Below are 18,513 nucleotides of genomic sequence, written 5' to 3'. Positions count from 1 at the left end.
GTCCAACAGGTTTGCGCCACTTTGTTGCCATGACAACTAATGCCGCGCCCAACTACTCATCGTGCTTTTGTTTACTGACTGTTCTCCGCGGATATTCTACAAAGATCCTATGAATGTCTGAGATGCTCTGGTTTTCCGCAAAATGAACTCAGTGACTGCTCTCTCCTTGGAATACACCTCTGTTACACACGCCATCCTAGAGCTATTGTACAGCGCCGGAACCTATCAGAACTTCATTGGCACATCATAGGAACTTCACCAAACTGTAGGGGCTGGAGCAAGAATATTACACGATGTCCGAAATGGTCCGAGAAAAAAAATGCGTTGGAAGTTCCTCGTATGCCATATTCAAATATTCGCGCACTTTACTCGTCAGTTTAAACAGCGTATAAACACTGTGTTTTCTCAATACTTAGCTGACGTGATCTGCATAGTTCTTACAAATGCAAGGAAAAGTTTCGCTTTAGTTCGTTTTTCTTCATTAGAAACTTTAGATCTTTTAAGATGTAGTGCCCCATTTGTCTCTTTGTCAGAGTAATCAAAATCCCATGCTCTTGCGGCCAAGTATACATAGGGTTTGGGAAAGGAAGCATTAACACCCGCCTCATGGAACACAAGAACAATTGTCGCCCTGGTAAGACGGATAAATCAGCAGTTGCAGACCTCGCGCTAGTGCCAGGAAGCCAGGAAATTCGTTTCTCTGACACTATGGTTTTAGCAGCAGCAGCAGCAGCAGCAGCAGCAGCAGTGAAACGTCCCCTTTTTGAACAATTACAAATGACTATGCTTAACCTGACACACAATATTTTTTAGCGCAACGCAATCTGACCTTCAATAATCCCTACAAAAGAATGGGCCCTGCCTAACATTAAACTATACCTTTCACAAATCACTTACCTCACAAAAATCTTCGCTACTCAAGCTACTGCAATACAGCGAGCGCCACTACTGCCAGCTAAATAAAAGATTCAAACTACTGAAGGCACTAACTACTGATAGGGATAGTTAGCAAATGAAAGATATTAATAGAGAACAAACAATGTATTTACCTTGATATCATCATATATAAATATAGCAGTTCATGACAAATTTCAAAACTCCGCCATCTCTCTCCCCACATCCACCACTGCTGGCGGCTCACCTCCAACTGCGCAACGCTACGCGCTGTTCACATCCAGCTGCCGCTGCCCAACACTACAATGGCAGACAACAATGCAAACTAGACACAGACTGCACACAGCACAGCCAGTGATTTTCATACAGAGGTGGCGTTACCAATAAAGAAACCTAAACAGCCTACTTACATAGCCCCCATGCTCCCCACAAAAAATTTTACAAATTGGTTTGGGCAGTGGCCAATACAGATTTGAAAAAAATTTTCATAATTACAATAACAAAGAAATCAAATGCACACACTTATTGATACAATGTTGGTCAAAAGCTAAAATTTTCTCACAGTCTATAAAGACAGTCCTGATTCATCACAGTAAAATTACAGTGTTTTTCTTTTTTTTTTCAAAGTCTGAACAGTAAAAGAGAATGCACACAGAAGTAGTGGATTTCCATGCAGTCTTGAAGAAGTAGTGTCCTTCCATCAGAAAGACAGTGCTGACTCTTGACATCCTGACAGGTAATGGGTCACAACATAGCAAACCCACAGCAGAGTCATTCGACGTTTTGAAGAACGTTGGTAGGTAGGTCATCACAGAGTAGACCCACTGCAGTCCTGGTAGAGATTACGGTATTAGTGGGCCATCAGAGGCTCAGACCCACTGCAGTCCTTGTAGAGATAATGGTATTGGTGGGCCAGCAAAGGTGCAGACCCACTGTAGTCCTTGTAGAAATGTCCAGCAGCCATCCGTTGCGATTGTGCAGGTGCACATTCACCATCGAAGAGTCTTGCGGAGAATATAGCAAGTCCATAAACCACCACTTGTGCACTCACAAAGTTTTTGGAATTGTCCTTAGAACCAGCAATGCTGTTATCCAGTCCCTTGCTGAATTAGTAACACACGTGCAAACACTAACAGTCCCAACTTCTCACATATTGTCCATATACTATGACCAACAGAAACGTGTGCAGTGAAATGTAACTCACAAGTTACTTAATTTGATGAACTGGTGTCAAGTACAATTTTATAACATGAGAATACAATTACAAAGATACAGAAAACATCATTGAAACATAATAATACAGATAACATTTGTAGATAATAGGGGCTTTACAGAAGAATAGAAATAAACATATACATCAATGTTACAGGAATTATGACATGAGTACATACATAAAAGATCGGAATAACTTTGGAAACATCAACTTCACACATGAGCATTAACACAAAACAGAATAAATAATGTATAACATCTTTACAAAGTAAATAACATATTATTAATGCCAATTATATTCGAAGATAACAGTATTCCTCATCATAGTGAATGTAGCTTAGTATTAGAAAAATTCTACAATATAAGTCTTATCAGATAAACATATAAATACAGGAAAAACATAAATACCCAAGTGTACACAAACATATAGCAGAATAATACAAGGAAAGGAGAGGGTTTGTTTTACTGCAGTATTTTGCAAACAAAACTTTCTTTACTTCTCGGAGATCTCCCTTCGTTCTTCATTATTTCCAAAAGTCCTATCTATACCTGCTTTCTGTACTTTTCTCGTATAGCCTCTCAGTGCATTTCTTCAAATTCATCGCAACTCATTCTCTTATAGGCTACCCCCTCTTAAGCTAACTTAAATCTACTGAGCTCAGATGCTAAACTAAGGGACGAGGCAATGCAGCAGCACAAAACAATTAACACAAACAGCAATGACAAAAAAAATGGTAAATTGCAAAGCAAGCTACAGTAAATCTAAATTACCAAGCAATGCAACATTACAACTAATAGGAGCCAATGTACAGCAACAAGAAAAATAAATGAGTAGTAAAACTGGCTTAGCAGAGTAACAAAGTCAAATTCAGTAACACTATGCCTGGCAAACAGCAGTAACTTATACCTAAACATGACATAGCTCAAGCAGAAAAAATATTACAGTAAAAACAACAATGCAGATAAGGGAAATGTATATTCACATCTTAATGTCTATGTAATTAAAGTGGTGCACCACAAGAAGTTATTCTACCAAAAAGTTACCAATTACTTGAAAAGAAAATTATGAATGCAGTTCTTGTGAAGGTAAATGTCATTTTGTGCTCCCTCATTTTTTTGAAAAAATTGTTATTTACTCGATCTGTAGACAGAAAATATTTATATTAGTACATCTATAAAATTTTATTTTAACCAATGCTGCAGTGCAGCTAGAAACTAGATATCAAATGAAATAAGCAACTATGTACAAAGTAAAGCATAAGAACATCATTCAGTAGTCATTAGGCATTTCATAAGTTAGTTAGAAAAATCTCTCAACTATAGATACAGTAGTCATAATCAGGTGTATAGACATAAAAATATCTCTCGTCATTTCATTAGGCAATTTAGTAAATATCATAAATTACGAGCTCCACAGTATGCTTTCAACAAGGAAATGTCAATAGCGAGGACAATGGCCTCCCCTTTCTTTTTTTTCTAACTGTACTTCTGATGAGGCACTCACTAATGACTTGTTCTCCCGGCGTCTGACACAGCTGCGTGCCCACGACGCATTACGTGCAGGTGGTCACTTAACTTTCTTACGGAAATATTTACGACAGCAGTTTCCACTACAGTGACAGTCTCATATAAAAATATTTCACAGGTCAAGAATTTGGGTTACAAATCTGTAGAAACAAAATCCTATAAATATAACAGGGTCCAAAAAATTTTCGCCAGCATTGTGATACATTCACACATATACACACATTTCATAACTCTTAAAGTACGATTCTTGGTTTCCAACAACCTTTTCCACAAATCAGAGCCCCTAATTACTACTCATTATTCCTTACCTTATTCGTCGACACTTCTTCGGTATCTCATTATAAGAAATATGTAGCATAATCAAACTCCTCATATAGGGTATCATCATCTTATTGATCATAAACATACCTCAACAGCATAATACACATAGTTATCATAGTAATACCATAACACCTAAGCCAAACCTCAAAATCGTCGTAGCTTCCTCCAATAATTTCAAAACCTAAAAAAAATTCTCTTCTCATGTCAAAAGTGTCATCTGCCTCAAACGTACTTTAAAAATCGTGATCCCATACCAAATATATCATTCGAAGCTCTCATAATATCACAATGGTTCCGAAAAAATATGAACAGTTTACAAAGTACAGACAAAATACAGTTTCATAAGTGTGAAGTTATCCAACTGTGTAATTGCGTAAACATCTGTCACTGATGTAGTAAAAAGAATGTTTGTTTCTCTGTCAAATAATCAGATAGCTGTGTAATTGTGTGTTAGAGAAATATGGTACCGATGTGTAAAGTTGTATAAGCAAATACCATATTAGCTCGGGCTCCTTATGCTTGCCAAACACATGGTACACAAAGTAGGTGTGTACCCCCCTGAGGATTAATGTAATTATGCGCTCAGGTGTTACAGATTACAGCAATGAAATGAAATGTATCACTGAAAACCTTTGTATCATTGTACTTCAAATATCTTTAAAAATAAATGTTTTAAGTACAAAATTAATCACTCAAATGCGTGTCCTGTAGTGCTAAATGTGCGTCTTGTTGCAACATAATCTCTGTGGAAGTGTCGTAGTTATCGTCCTCCGAAAGCTAAGTTCTGCAGAAGTCAATGTACTTACCTCATGATAAACAAAAGTGAAATGCTTTGTGTATAGATATCGTAGTTATTACACTTACTGTTATGATGAAGAAAGTACTGTACTGTAACGTATTGTTGTGCTACGGAAAACCCTGTCTCATTGTAGCTATACTACAAAAGTTACTACTAAAACCTGTTTTACTTTCCAGAAGAATTCAGAAAAACTGTGCAGATATAAAACAGATACACCGCAAAAGCAACATTGTAAATTGTCACTCGTTAGTAGCGTCATGATAAAACCGTGTAGTTGTCACATAAACTAACCACTGTGTCGTCTGGTATCTCACAGAAAGTACTTTAAACCCAGAATGTATTTTCAAGTAAACCAAAATGTTGCATTAAAATCTCATTAGCAGTACCAGTATGTGTCCTAAGTATGTAAGCCTGATAGTCGTTACGTAATCGTGCAACTAACAAGCAAGAATGTACAAATACAACACTGTGTCGTCTGTTCACTATAACAATGCATTCGTAATTTCTGTTTAAAAATGTTCCCTAGGTTCTAGACTGGATATTTAACTTCAAACATTGTTGCATGTTAACAGTTTCTTAAGTCAGATAAAGCATACTAGAAATGTGAAGTGAAAAGTTTTATGGCAAAGACAAAGTTAAAAAGTAGATTATCTTTCAATAAACGGTTTTACATGTGAAATGTGGTGTAAACCTTTACTCTTCCTAGTACGCAGAGTTTCAACTTCAACGCAATTTTCATGTGGTATACATCGGTAAAGAATACTGGAATTTTTCTCAAGGTTAGCTTCTATGTTATTTTTCTCTGAGCCAGCCGGCGCACGTGGGTGCCTGCGGCGCGAGTCATTGTCTGTTCCTTTGTTGGCACGCGTCGTTATTGGGATTAGGAGACCTAGCTTCTACAAATTCACCGTGACGAGAGGGTCCTGCCCTGTTTAAATCCCGCCAGTTCTGATGCAATTCAGGTCTGTCGTTACGATCACATCATCTGTCGTCATGTCGGTAGTTCCTGTAGTTTCTTTGTTGTCGGTTAAGTGGTGGAGAATTTCTCCCTGAATCGTAACTGCGCGCTGGACCGTTGCATCTAAAGTTATTCTGTCTCCCTTGATAATAATTATTTTGGTTCCCAAATTGTCTGTTTCTCTGATTGTCTCTGTGATAGTCACTACCGCGGAGAGGTGATCTTTCCCTGTAATTATTACTACTCTGCCAATGGTTGTAATACGGTTGGTGTCTGTTTCGGTCACGATTTGTGTTGTGAGAATAGCCTTGTCGCGTCCAGTTATTATTTCTTTCATCGCGGAATTGCGACTGATGTGATCTGTAATTGTTGTGCTCCTGCATTCCGCGATTGTCAGTGTCACTTTCCAGTTCTTGTAACAGTCCCTGAAAAGCTTCAATGTCGTCTTTGCAACTTCCTGCAAAATATGTCGTAAATGTTCAGGTAATTTGATTAAGCAAACGCGGATGAGTTCTGAGGGGCTGTATGGGTTTGACAGGTACTGATTCTTGTGCAACATGTCTTCAAAATATTTCACAAGACTGGAGAATTCAGATTGTTCGAAATGTTTCATCATTATGATGCCATGTTTTACTCGGTCTTGTGTAGCTTGAGACCAATATGCTGAGAGGAAGGCATGGTAAAATTCTCCTTCACTGTGACAATCGTGAATGACCGATCGCATTCTTACAGCTGGTTCATTCTCTAAATAGCCACACATAAATTCTAACCTGTGCTCCAATGACCAGTTGGGAGGAAAACAATGAGAGAATTGATGGAGCCACGCTTGTGGATGAATGTCGTTGCCGGAATTCTTAAATGTTTTGAATTTACGTGTAGTAATGAACAGCTTATAGTCAAAATCATCATGTCGGCGAGTCGCATGTCGGTCATTGTTATGTCGTGTCGGCTGTTCAATCTCAAAATTCGGTGCACATTGCCAATTTCTTTCATAATTTCCGAAATGCGCTGTGTTATTATTTTGTGGCTGTTCCGTATTTCTATGTCCCTCTTCCCGTATTGGGGCACGAGTGTCCTCTGAAATACGTAATTCTTGTACTACTTGTGCCAACTGATCTTGCACTTCCCGGATTTCTCTTTTGTACTGTGTGTTGATTTGATTTTGATTTTGTTTGAATTTTCTAATTTCTACATACTCTTCAGTGTCAGTGAAGGCTACAGGTGTTGTGTTATTCAGATCATCATCTACCTTTGTAGATAAGTTAGTGAACTGATCTGAAAGTTCGGCTTCTTTATCCAATAGTGAAATTATTTCCTCTGTATGTTTTTCTGAACCAAGTTTCAGAGTATCTACTGTGTCCTTTAAGTTTTCCTGAGTTTTTGCAAGGTGCGTAACCGAATCGGTAGATGCAACTGAGTCAATTTTAGCTTGCAAGGTCTCATGATTTTCATGAACAATAGTTTGCAGTTCTTTTATGGCTGCTTCGTGATTCTGTAATACATTTTCATGACGCGAAAAAATAGGTTGGAAATGCTCACAAATTTGTGTTTTTACGTCATTACAGACCTTTTGACATTTCGATTCGATGTTATGTAACTCAGTGGTTAAATCTTCACGTGTTTGTTCAAGTGTAGTGTCTAACTTTTGAAGATTTTGTCCCATTGCGTCTAACTGTTGCTGTGTTTGTCTCTGGTGTTGTTCCATTGTGTCTAACTTTTGAAGATTTTGTTCCATTGTGTCTAACTTTTCAAGCTTTTGTCCCATTTGTTGCATTAATTGTAATAACAATGCACTGGTGTCTGAAACATGTTCCTCAGTGCTTTTCGGCAGTGAATTTGCACCGGCAACATTCACATTTTGACAAGCGGAAAATGTGTCTTGACTCATTTGAGAAAACGGTGAGGACGCAAAACCTGAATCTACAGTATTTGCAAAATTGTGTTCTGTCATTTCGGATTCCTGAGGCGAACTGTTGCCGACCGATCGATCGATAATGCTTCCCTCTTCACTAATTGTTTCACTGTCCACGCCATTGATTGCCGCCCGCTCCATTTCCCTATGCACAATTACCAAATTACTACTTTGAACATCAGTTAATTCATTACTCGGTGGCGCTAACACACTGCTTTCATTTTCACTGTCATTTCTCAGTTTACTTTGGAGCCTAGTATTACGTTTTTCACACGCCATTATTGTCACAGTATTTCACACGACAACACAGAAAAACACAATTTGAAGATCAAAAATAAGAGAACACATTAACATAACACTGAAAATAATATCTAGTTAATTGCAGCTGTGAAATACTTGGTGCAAATCTACATGCTTGCCACAACTGTTTTACTGTACAACAATGAAAGACTGCAACTACAAAGGAGATTCTCTCTACAATAAAATCTACACTATGTAACGTCCCCTTTTTGAACAATTTATACAGGACTGTGCTTAACCTGACACACAATATTTTTAGCGCAACGCAATCTGACTTTCAAAATCCTTACAAATGAATGGCCCTGACTTCACAAATCACTTACCTCACAAAAATCTTCGCTACTCAAGCTACTGCAATACAGCGAGCGCCACTACTGCCAGCTAAATAAAAGATTCAAACTACTGAAGGCACTAACTACTGATAGGGATAGTTAGCGAATGAAAGATATTAATAGAGAACAAACAATGTATTTACCTTGATATCATCATATATAAATATAGCAGTTCATGACAAATTTCAAAACTCCGCCATCTCTCTCCCCACATCCACCACTGCTGGCGGCTCACCTCCAACTGCGCAACGCTACGCGCTGTTCACATCCAGCTGCCGCTGCCCAACACTACAATGGCAGACAACAATGCAAACTAGACACAGACTGCACACAGCACAGCCAGTGATTTTCATACAGAGGTGGCGTTACCAATAAAGAAACCTAAACAGCCTACTTACAGCAGTAGTAGCTTTATTCATCCGCAGATCTCTTTTTACAAGAATATAGGACATGTCAAAGTATTTACAAATTTAGATCAAATTAAAATAAGCTACATCGTATAAATATATAATTACAGACTTGTAGTAAGAGACAATAATTAGATATTCTCCTGGTAGACAATACTTTTTTTTTACAAATAACTTATTAAATAATGTAATGCCACATTTTTCACTCACATCTCACTATCAGTTACTGCACGCACTATACACACATTGTTTCATAACACTTCACTCACAACACACACACACACACACACACACACACACACACACACAGACACATACACACACACACATACTGGTGATCTCTGCGCCATTTTCTGTACTCCAACTTCCCATTTGCTATCCTGAAAAACGGAGTCGGCATCCCTCCATAATGAGTGGGATGTTGAGCTCAGAAAGAGGAAGAGGTGTTAGTATTTTGCCGCGCGGGATTAGCTGAGCGATCTGGGGCACTGCAGTCATGGACTATGCGGCTGGTCCCGGCGGAGGTTCGAGTCCTTTCTCGGGCGTGGGTGTGTGTGTGTTTGTCCTTGGGATAATTTAGGTTAAGTAGTGTGTTAGCTTAGGGACTGATGACCTTAGCAGTTAAGTCCCGTAAATTTTCACACACATTTGTACATTTGTTAGTATTTTGCTACATATAGCTTGGGGGTAAATATTTCTAGAAAGGAAACAAAGAAGAAAAAACATAAAATGAAGGTGTTACGTGGAATGTTGGATATTTTATAATCATTATTATTATTATTATTATTCATTTGTATAACATTTTTTTTATCAAACCCCCACTCTGTTGTAAAAAAGTAATCCTTCAATGTATGAAATGTATTGCATAACAGGTACTTTTTAGCTGCATTTTTAAATAAGTGTATATTGGCAATTTCTTTAATCTCTTTTGGTAATTTATTGTACAGTTTTATTCCTTACTAGAAAGTGCTGTTTTGAGTTTTATGATTATTTTTTATTGGTAAATGTAAGTTGAGTCTATCTCTTGTTGCATAGTTATGGACAGAGTTGTTTGTGCAGTCGTTACCAATGTTATTTTTGATGTGTACAATTGACTGGTAAATATATTCACATAGAGCAGTTAAAATCCCCAGTGTTCTGAACAGATCTTTACAATGAGCTCGACTAGTATTTTTGGTTATTATTCTTATGGCTCTTTCCTGGAGTTTGAAAATTGTGTTCATATGTTGTGCATATGTTCCTCAAAAAATAATTACATAGCTCAGAACTGAGTGTACATATGAATAATGTGTAACTAAAGGACACTGCATGTTACACACTGATGATAGGATTCTAAGGGCATAACATGCTGATGACATTCTGTTTGCAAGTACCTTTGTGTGTTCACACCACTTCTACTGAGAATCAATATTTATTCCTAGAAATTTGCATTTGTTACACAGTCTATAGAGATGTCATCTACATTTAATTTAACATTGTCATTTTTCCTCTTCAAACTGAAATTCATGGCAGTAGTTTTCTTTATGTTCAATGTCACTTTATTACTTATTGACCAATCATAAATTTCCTTGAGAGTTTAATTTGCTTTCTCGGCAAGGAGTTCTCTTGTTTTCTCAGTGACTATAATATTACTGTCATCAACGAGGAGGATTTTTTCACCGTGAGTAACACTACTGGGAAAGTCATAGATGTATATCAGGAACAGTATTGGTCCTAATATGCTACCTTGTGGAACCCCTATATTAATGTATTTTGGTTCCGATAAGTGTTTTACTAAATGTTTAGGTCTATTTGAATTATATGTTATCTCTACTCTTTGTACCTTATCTGTTAAGTATGATCAAAAGCAGTTGTTAGTTACCCTTCTTTTCCCTAAAGCTTCTAATTTATTTAATAGAATCTTGTGGTCGACTGTATCAAACGCCTTAGAAAGATCCTAAAATATGCCTGTGACACACTCATCTTTATCAAGAGCAGCAAGTACAACTTTTGTGAATTCTACTATAGTTGACTCCATATTTTTGCCACTTCGGAAACCAAACTTTGATTCGCTTAAATGGTTGTATTTATTCAGGTAATTCATTAACCTGTCTTTCATAATTGCTTCTATTATTTTTGAGAATGCTGACAGCAGGGAAATAGGCTGGCAATTTTCTATGCCTTCTGCATTACCTTTCTTAAGCAAAGGTAGAACTCTTGCCTGTTTTAACTGCTCTGGAAATGGTTCAAATGGCTCTGAGCAATATGGGACTCAACATCTGAGGTCATCAGTCCCCTAGAACTTAGAACGACTTAAGCCTAACTAACCTAAGGACATCACACACATCCATGCCCGAGGCAGGATTCGAACCTGCGACCGTAGCAGTCTTGCCGTTCCAGACTGAAGCACCTAGAACCGCTCGGCCACACCTGCCGGCGCTCTGGAAATGTCCCTGATGTGAAGGATCATTTATTGTATTTGTTAAGGGGCCTTGTATAATCCCTATGCATTATTTAAGTACACACAATGGTACTTCATCTAATCCTACTGACTTTTTATTTTTTAGTTTTTGAATTGTTTTACTGACTTCATTCTCTGTGGTTGGAAGTAACATTATTGTATTTAGTGCAACATTACTTACGGGTGTTATATTTGTTTGGGGAATTTTTTGCTGTAACTTCTCTGCAATGCTTGAAAAATGCTCATTTACATAGTTTGCTAAGTGCTGTGGATCATTTATTACTTTATCCCCTCCCTTAGCAGTATGTTATTCTGTGTTTGTTTGCCTCTCCCTGTTTCCTTTTTAATAACACCCCAGACTGCTTTGCTTTTATTCTCTGCATTATATATTCTGTCATTAAATGACTTTTTTTGCAGCAGTCCGCACCTTCCTATAGATCTTTTTGTATCTATGATAGAAATTTAAGAATTCTGGATCATTACGAATCTTTTTCATGGAACAGGTGTTTAAGTGTTTGGGAGGACTTCTGAATACCTGCTATTGTCCATCTGTTTTTGTGTGATGTTGATACAGATATGCATACTTTTGGAAATGCCTTTTCAAAGTTCACTTTAAGGAATGTGGAGAATTTAAAGAATTTCATATTCACATTGGTCTCCTTATAAACTTCATCCCAGCTTTGTTTTTCTAGTTCTTTTGAAAAATCTTTTATTTTGATTTCTGATAGATGTTGTTTGTAGGTTCGTAGTTTAGGGAATGATTCGATGCCTGACTTCACTGTAGTTATTTGACGGAGATGGTCTGATAGTCCGAGATCTTTTACAGCTACATCTAATTTTTCCCAGTCCATATTTGTGGCCACATAGTCAATTTCTGATGAAGTCGTTGTGGTAACCCTTGTTGCACTATTGACCAATAGCGACATGCCAAAACTTTGAAGGATGTTTACGAAGGTTCTGCTGGATTCATTTATGATGTTAGTGTTGATTTTAATGTCTCCACACAAAATTATTTTGACCTATATCTAATAATTACTACACCTGGGTGTAGAGACAGGCTACAGAAATTCAAAAATACAAAAGCAATTTTAACAGCAAAGAATAAGGATTGAAATAACGCAAGTTGAGGGCCCTACTGCTAACAAAAACAGCCAGCATCCTGTACAACCTCCATAGCATACGTCAGCGCGACTCCGCCATCTTAGGAATCGGTCAGATGACGTCAGAAACCGACTGTTGGGTGGATGCTTGTAAACAGTGCACGATTCTGATCTTGTTTAAAGTCTGTAACGGCCTTGTGAGTTGTTGAAACGCCTGAAGAGTTTCCAGCAATGGAAGACGTAACGCTAAGCCGAGATTTATGCCTTGGAACACGTCTTATGCCTATAAATCATTTCAGCAGTATCGCAAATACCGGTCGTAAACGTCTACATTCTATGTTTAAAGTTATATTTCGAAAGTACTCCGTGTTTCTCGTTAGTAAATTGAAATTGTTATGTTGATATGTGACATTTAATTTGCTAATGAACGTGCAGTGCAGGATTTTTATTCACTGTGAAGAACTTCACGTAAAATAAAAGCGCAGTTATTCTCTGGACTTGAGGTATTTATGGTGAGAGGAACTGGTTTTTGTAGGCCTATGCAGTCAGACGTATGTTCGGGGGGGGGGGGGGGGGGGAAAGGCAGTTATAACTGAAATCTATTCCGCGCATTGGAGGATATTGGATTTTAGGCTGCTTTTGATGGACGTTTCACATTGATTTGAATGGAATCTTATTTTGAGTGTTCTGAAACGGGAATGTGGAACAGCTAGCATTTATTTTGCAGTGATTATTCCCGCTTTCTCAAATAGCGGAAACGCCACACACACGTCTAAATGTTCTGCCAAGTCACCCCTTCTCTATGTGTGACTAAAAATAAGTTGTTTTATAATTTAATTCCCTTTCATTTAATGTACTCTCAGTTAGTTGGACCTCGACCGATATCCACATTGCGGTAATACTGCAAAAAATCCACCAATGAAAAGGCACTGGAAAAGCGTAAAGCACTCTGCAAACTAATTGACCCACTCAAGTAGTATATTGTTTTTACGAAAACTACGGAAAAATAATTAACGTTGTCACTTCCAATCTGATAATTCAGCCTTTTACTTCTACATGTTACCCTTAAAAGCAATGGGAAGAGGAGGCGTGTGGTTGTGCTTACATACGCTTTTTCGTAGTTAAAATTATTTACAAAATAGATTAGCTTGTGACACTGCATCACGCACAATACCAACAGTGCAACTTTCAATAACCACTGTAATTTGTCACAATCTGATTACAGCTCTATTAGTCACAGTTTAGCATTGTAAGTAACTTGTAAGGTTTTTACGTAGCGGTTTATAATTTAGTTTTCTTTACGTATTAAAACCTCAATTTCAATGTCTAATATGGGAGTAGTAGTTAACAAAAGTTCTTAAATAGACTATTTGATGTCAAGATTAAATTAAAATATAAACTGAATGGATCTGCAGTTCGTGCAGAAAAGCTGTTTGTATACAAAAGGAACTAAAAAGCATAAAGGACAATAAATTATATAATATTTTTCAGTTAACTGACTCGTAGATAAACTTTTATCTCATCTTCAACTATACCTCCGAACGAACTACGTTGTTCCGCCAGTCTACCCTGTGTAAGTATTCTTATCTCTACGCCACTACCGCAACCTACATCCATTTGAACCTGATTGCTGTATTCGACTCTTCCGTCCATTACGAAACCGACGATTTCTTGATGCCGCCGGATGTATCATATTAAATGATCCCAAATCTTTTCTTATCTTCAAAAAATGACAGAACAATTGTGAATAAAATTTCATCTCAGTTTTTCGTTGATGAAATTGCTCAATGTTGAACAAAGCATGTATACACTTTGGTGCTGCGTCTCGCGTATTCATTAAAAGGAAAAATTAAAAAAAATAAAGAAGAAATGCAGCGGCCTTTTTGGCGTGGCCTTATGACTTACAACGAAAAACACAAAATTTACAACTTGTAATATATCCCTTTATGTGTGGTAAAATAGCAGCTGCATGAAAGGCAGTAAAAACCCGCAATAACGACAGAGAAAACTGTTTTCAGAGGACAGAGCTCAAATAACCTGCCCTGCGCGAAGAGCAAAAGCGAAACGTTACGTTTGCCCACGCTCAAACGTGGAGCTTTTTGTGATGAAGCTGTTACCTGCCCAGTTTGTGGACTGTAACTTTGCATCCACGTTGCAGTCAGTTCAGACAGATGAGTAAGACATGTATAGGGAAGGACTCACCCCCGACTCGTTGGGTGATCACGATGGTTTGATAGGGAAACTGCTTGTCGACTACGTTGTTACTAAGTAAATTGTACGTAACATGGAATGAATATTTACAGTTCCTTGCACGTAACAGACGAGTGCTTGTCGTTATTTGTTGTTTGGGTTGTAACACTTGGCATTAGTATGATATCTGTCATATGGATGATTTACTTTGGTTGAATTTTAGTAACTCAGTTTGATGAAAGAAATGGAGACATTTTACTGGTGGAGTATTAAAGATATCAAACAGGTTTTGCCTTATTCTCTAACGGTTGCTTGCTTCGTTACTCTTAGATAGCAAACTCATACCATTTGTATATCTGTTTGTATTTCAGGGCACTTTTCCCTTAAACGCGGTTCTGAATCTTGCGATACCACTGCCTACCTGCAGGGCCAAGGACGTCACAAAGATGGTGCTAAGCAACGGCCCTCTTTATCAATGACATCATTATTCCACGACACATCACGACTTATTGTAATGGTGTCATCATGACCCTAGCCCTCCCTTCACCTTCCCCGCAGTTCACCCAATGACTGCGTACTATTAAAATGAGGCATCAAACCAAAAATGTAACTGTCAAAGCACGTTAGCTTCATTTGTATTATCGCCAAGTGAAGAGAAATGCAGCATTTCCGAAAAAAAAAATTGGTAAGATTCTCTTGACTTGGGCGCATCTTCAAATATATGCACGTAAAATTAAGCCATTTTTCAAGGTATATGGCTCTGAATTGAGTACGCAAACACACATTGCGTGACGTTTCTTTACTGTAAATACTCCACTACCTCATTATTAAACTTCATCTAACACTTGTGTGAATTTAATATTTGCACATGTGTCTCTCATCATCATGTGTCTCTCTACCTCCAATGCTTATTTTAAGAATATAATTTGCATTATAAAGGTAATGAAAGGTCTGGAGTTTCCGTCCAGCAGCTGACATCCGCATTAGGTGACACCCTTCAGTAGCTGACATTCACTGTCCTGAGAGAACAAGTATTGACTTGGCAAGTCTCAACTTTTTATATCATGTTTAAAAAATATAAATAATTGTAGTTTGTTGTTCGTGAAACACACACACACACACACACACACACACACACACACACACACACACACACACACATACTACTGAGGAACATACACAGAAGAGCCAAACTGGTACACCTGCCTAATGTCATGTATAGCCGCCACGAGCAGGCAGAAGTGCCACAATACAACGTGGCGTGGACTCGATTAAGGTCTGAAGTAGTGCTGGAGGGAACTGACACCATGAACACTGCAGAGCTGTCCATAAATCCGTAAGAGTATGAGGGGGTGAAGACCTGTTCTGAACAGCATGTTGCAAGGCATCCCAAATATACTCAATAATGGTCGTGTTTGGGGAGTTTGGTGGCCAGCGAAAGTGTTTAACTCAGAAGAGTGTTCCTGGAGCCACTCTGTAGCAATTCTGCAGTATGGTGCGTCGCATTGTCGTGCTGGAAATGCCCAAGTCCGTCTGAATGCACAATCGACATGTATGGATGCAGTGATAAGACAGGATGTTTACGTACGTGTCACCTGTCAGAGTCGTATCCAGACACATCAGGGGCGCTATATCGCTACAACTGCACACGCCGCACACCGTTACAGAGACTCCACGAGCTTGAACAGTCCCCAGGTGACATGCAGGGTCTATGGATTCATGAGGTTGTCTCTATACCATTGCACGTCCACCCACTCGATACAATTTGAAACAAGACTCGTCCGACCAGGCAACATGTTTCCAGTCATCAAGAGTCCAACGTCGGTGTTGATGGGCCCAGGCGAAACGTAAAGCTTGGTGTCGTTCAGTCATCGAGGGTACAGGAATGGGCCTTCGGCTCCGAAGGCCCATGTCGTTGATGTTACGTTGAATGGTTCGCACGCCGACACTTTTTGATGTTCCAGCACTGAAATCTGCAGCAATTTGCGGAAGGTTTGTACTTCTGTCACGTTAAACGATTATCTTCAGTCGTCGTTGGTCACGTTCGTGCGGGATCTTTTCCCGGCCGTAGCGATGTCGGAGATTTGATGTTTTACCGGATTCCTGATATTCACGGTACACTCGTGAAATAGTCGTACGGGAAAATCTCCTCTTCGTCGCTACCTCGGAGATGCAGTGTCCCATCGCTCGTGCGTCGACTATAACACCACGTACAAACTCACTTAAACCTGGATACCCAATCATTTGTATCTCGATAACCTGCCATTGTAGCAGCAGTAAGCGATCTAACAACTGCGGCAGACACTTGTTGTCTTGTACTGGCGTTGCCGACCGCAGCGCCGTATACTGCCTTCATTTTCTCTCCAAATGCTCCTCTCTGCTCATCTGCCCACACTCTTTTGGGTCGAGGTTTTGGCTCATCTTGTTTATAGTTCGAGTTTTCTATCAGTAGCCTGAAGTGATTCCAGTCAGGTATTATTTCTTCTGTAACACCTATTTTTGGCCTCTTTCCTTACTGCTTCTGTCCATCCTACAGTTTTTTTCAGCTTATTAACGTAATTAAAATTTTCTTTGTAACCCGTGTTACTTCCATTCTTTTTAAATGTTCATAAAATTTTAGCCGTCTCTTCCTCATTGTATCTGTGATCTTTTCTGTATATTTGTGTAAATCTTTATTTCTCCTTTTAATCCATCTATTTTCATCGTTTTTCTCAGGACCTACAATTTTTCTTAGTATTTTTCTCCTTCTTTTTTCTAGTTCTGTCAACTGATGCATCACACAGCTCGTTCCACCATTTGTGTCTTGGTATTTTTTCTATTTCTTTAACTGACTCTGGCATTGCTTCTTTAATTTCTTCCCATCATCCATTTTTCTTCTGTTTAGTAGATCTCAGAATTTGTCCTGATTTTGCGTGAGAAATTTAGTGTTTAATCTTGGAAATCTGGTTGGTTTTGGTTTAGGTTTATTCGATTGGAACATGGTCATTATTCCAGTCAGATAATGGTCTGAGTCTATGTTTCGGCCCTACCTCACTCTGACATGCAAGGGTACCTTGTAGTGCAGAGTCGTTATTGCCACATGGTCCAATTGATATTCACCTAGTTTTGGATTATGTGATACTCACGTTTTTTTCTATATTGCAAGTTTCCTGAAAAATGTCTACATTACGTTTAAGTTAAATCGTTTACAAAAATCTATGAGTCTTTCCCCATTTCTGTTGGTTCTTTCATGTGCTGGATAATCTCCAACTACTGATTTAAATTTTATTTCTTTGCAAACTTGTGTTTCAAAGCCGTCCACTAAAATTTTGATATGTTGTTTTTGGTAATTTGGATGTTTCGTGTTGCAGCATTGACATATCTCTGTATCAGAATACGCATGCCTATACCAGTTTCTTTGGCACTTCAGTGTATTATGGATCTCAACGCAGCCACGTGCTGCGAGAGCGAGAGAGATAGTGAGAGAGGACTTGTGGAGTTCTTCAGTGGGGTAGATCGAGATATTTCCTCACATCTCAGGTACCTGATAGCACACAACGTAGCTAGCTACTAAGAGAGAGAACATGTAACACATAGCTAAGTTACCTAGCACGAAAAGCAGGCAGTACACACTACTGTCTGTATAAAGTGAAACAGAAGCAGAGGCCTTAAACGCTCCACGATGAAAGGTCGTGCGAAGGGGCCGAACCAGAAGACGTTATTTAAATGTCATAGAGGTGGTGCGCACGTAAGCCCAACAGTGCCCTCATTTATGTGACCAGACTGGTCAGTGTCAAACACCGCTCAGTTGGTGCGCAGCCGTCATATGAAGTAGAAATCTGTAACCAAGTGCTACCATGTTTGGCCGACATCACAGGGTGGAATATCGGCATGTGAGTGCGTCCGAACGGGGCAGAATAATTGGTCTCTGGCAAGTGGATCTGTAGTTCCATAACATTGCGGATCGTAGAGTGTACGCTGTTTCAAAAGTGAGGCCTTTGTGGAACCAGTGGAGAGAAGAGGGCCGTACATAGGTCCGACTGGGTGCTTGACGACGCAGTGTGACCACAGCACGAGGTGACTGCCATCTTGACCGCTTGGCGGCAATGGACAGAAGAGCTTCATCCACATTGCTGTCGTGG

The sequence above is a fragment of the Schistocerca serialis genome, chromosome 7 (assembly GCF_023864345.2).
Source record: "Schistocerca serialis cubense isolate TAMUIC-IGC-003099 chromosome 7, iqSchSeri2.2, whole genome shotgun sequence".
Taxonomy (NCBI): Eukaryota; Metazoa; Arthropoda; class Insecta; order Orthoptera; family Acrididae; genus Schistocerca; species Schistocerca serialis.
The sequence above is the reverse complement of the archived record's forward strand: the minus strand, read 5'-3'. Positions refer to the sequence as shown.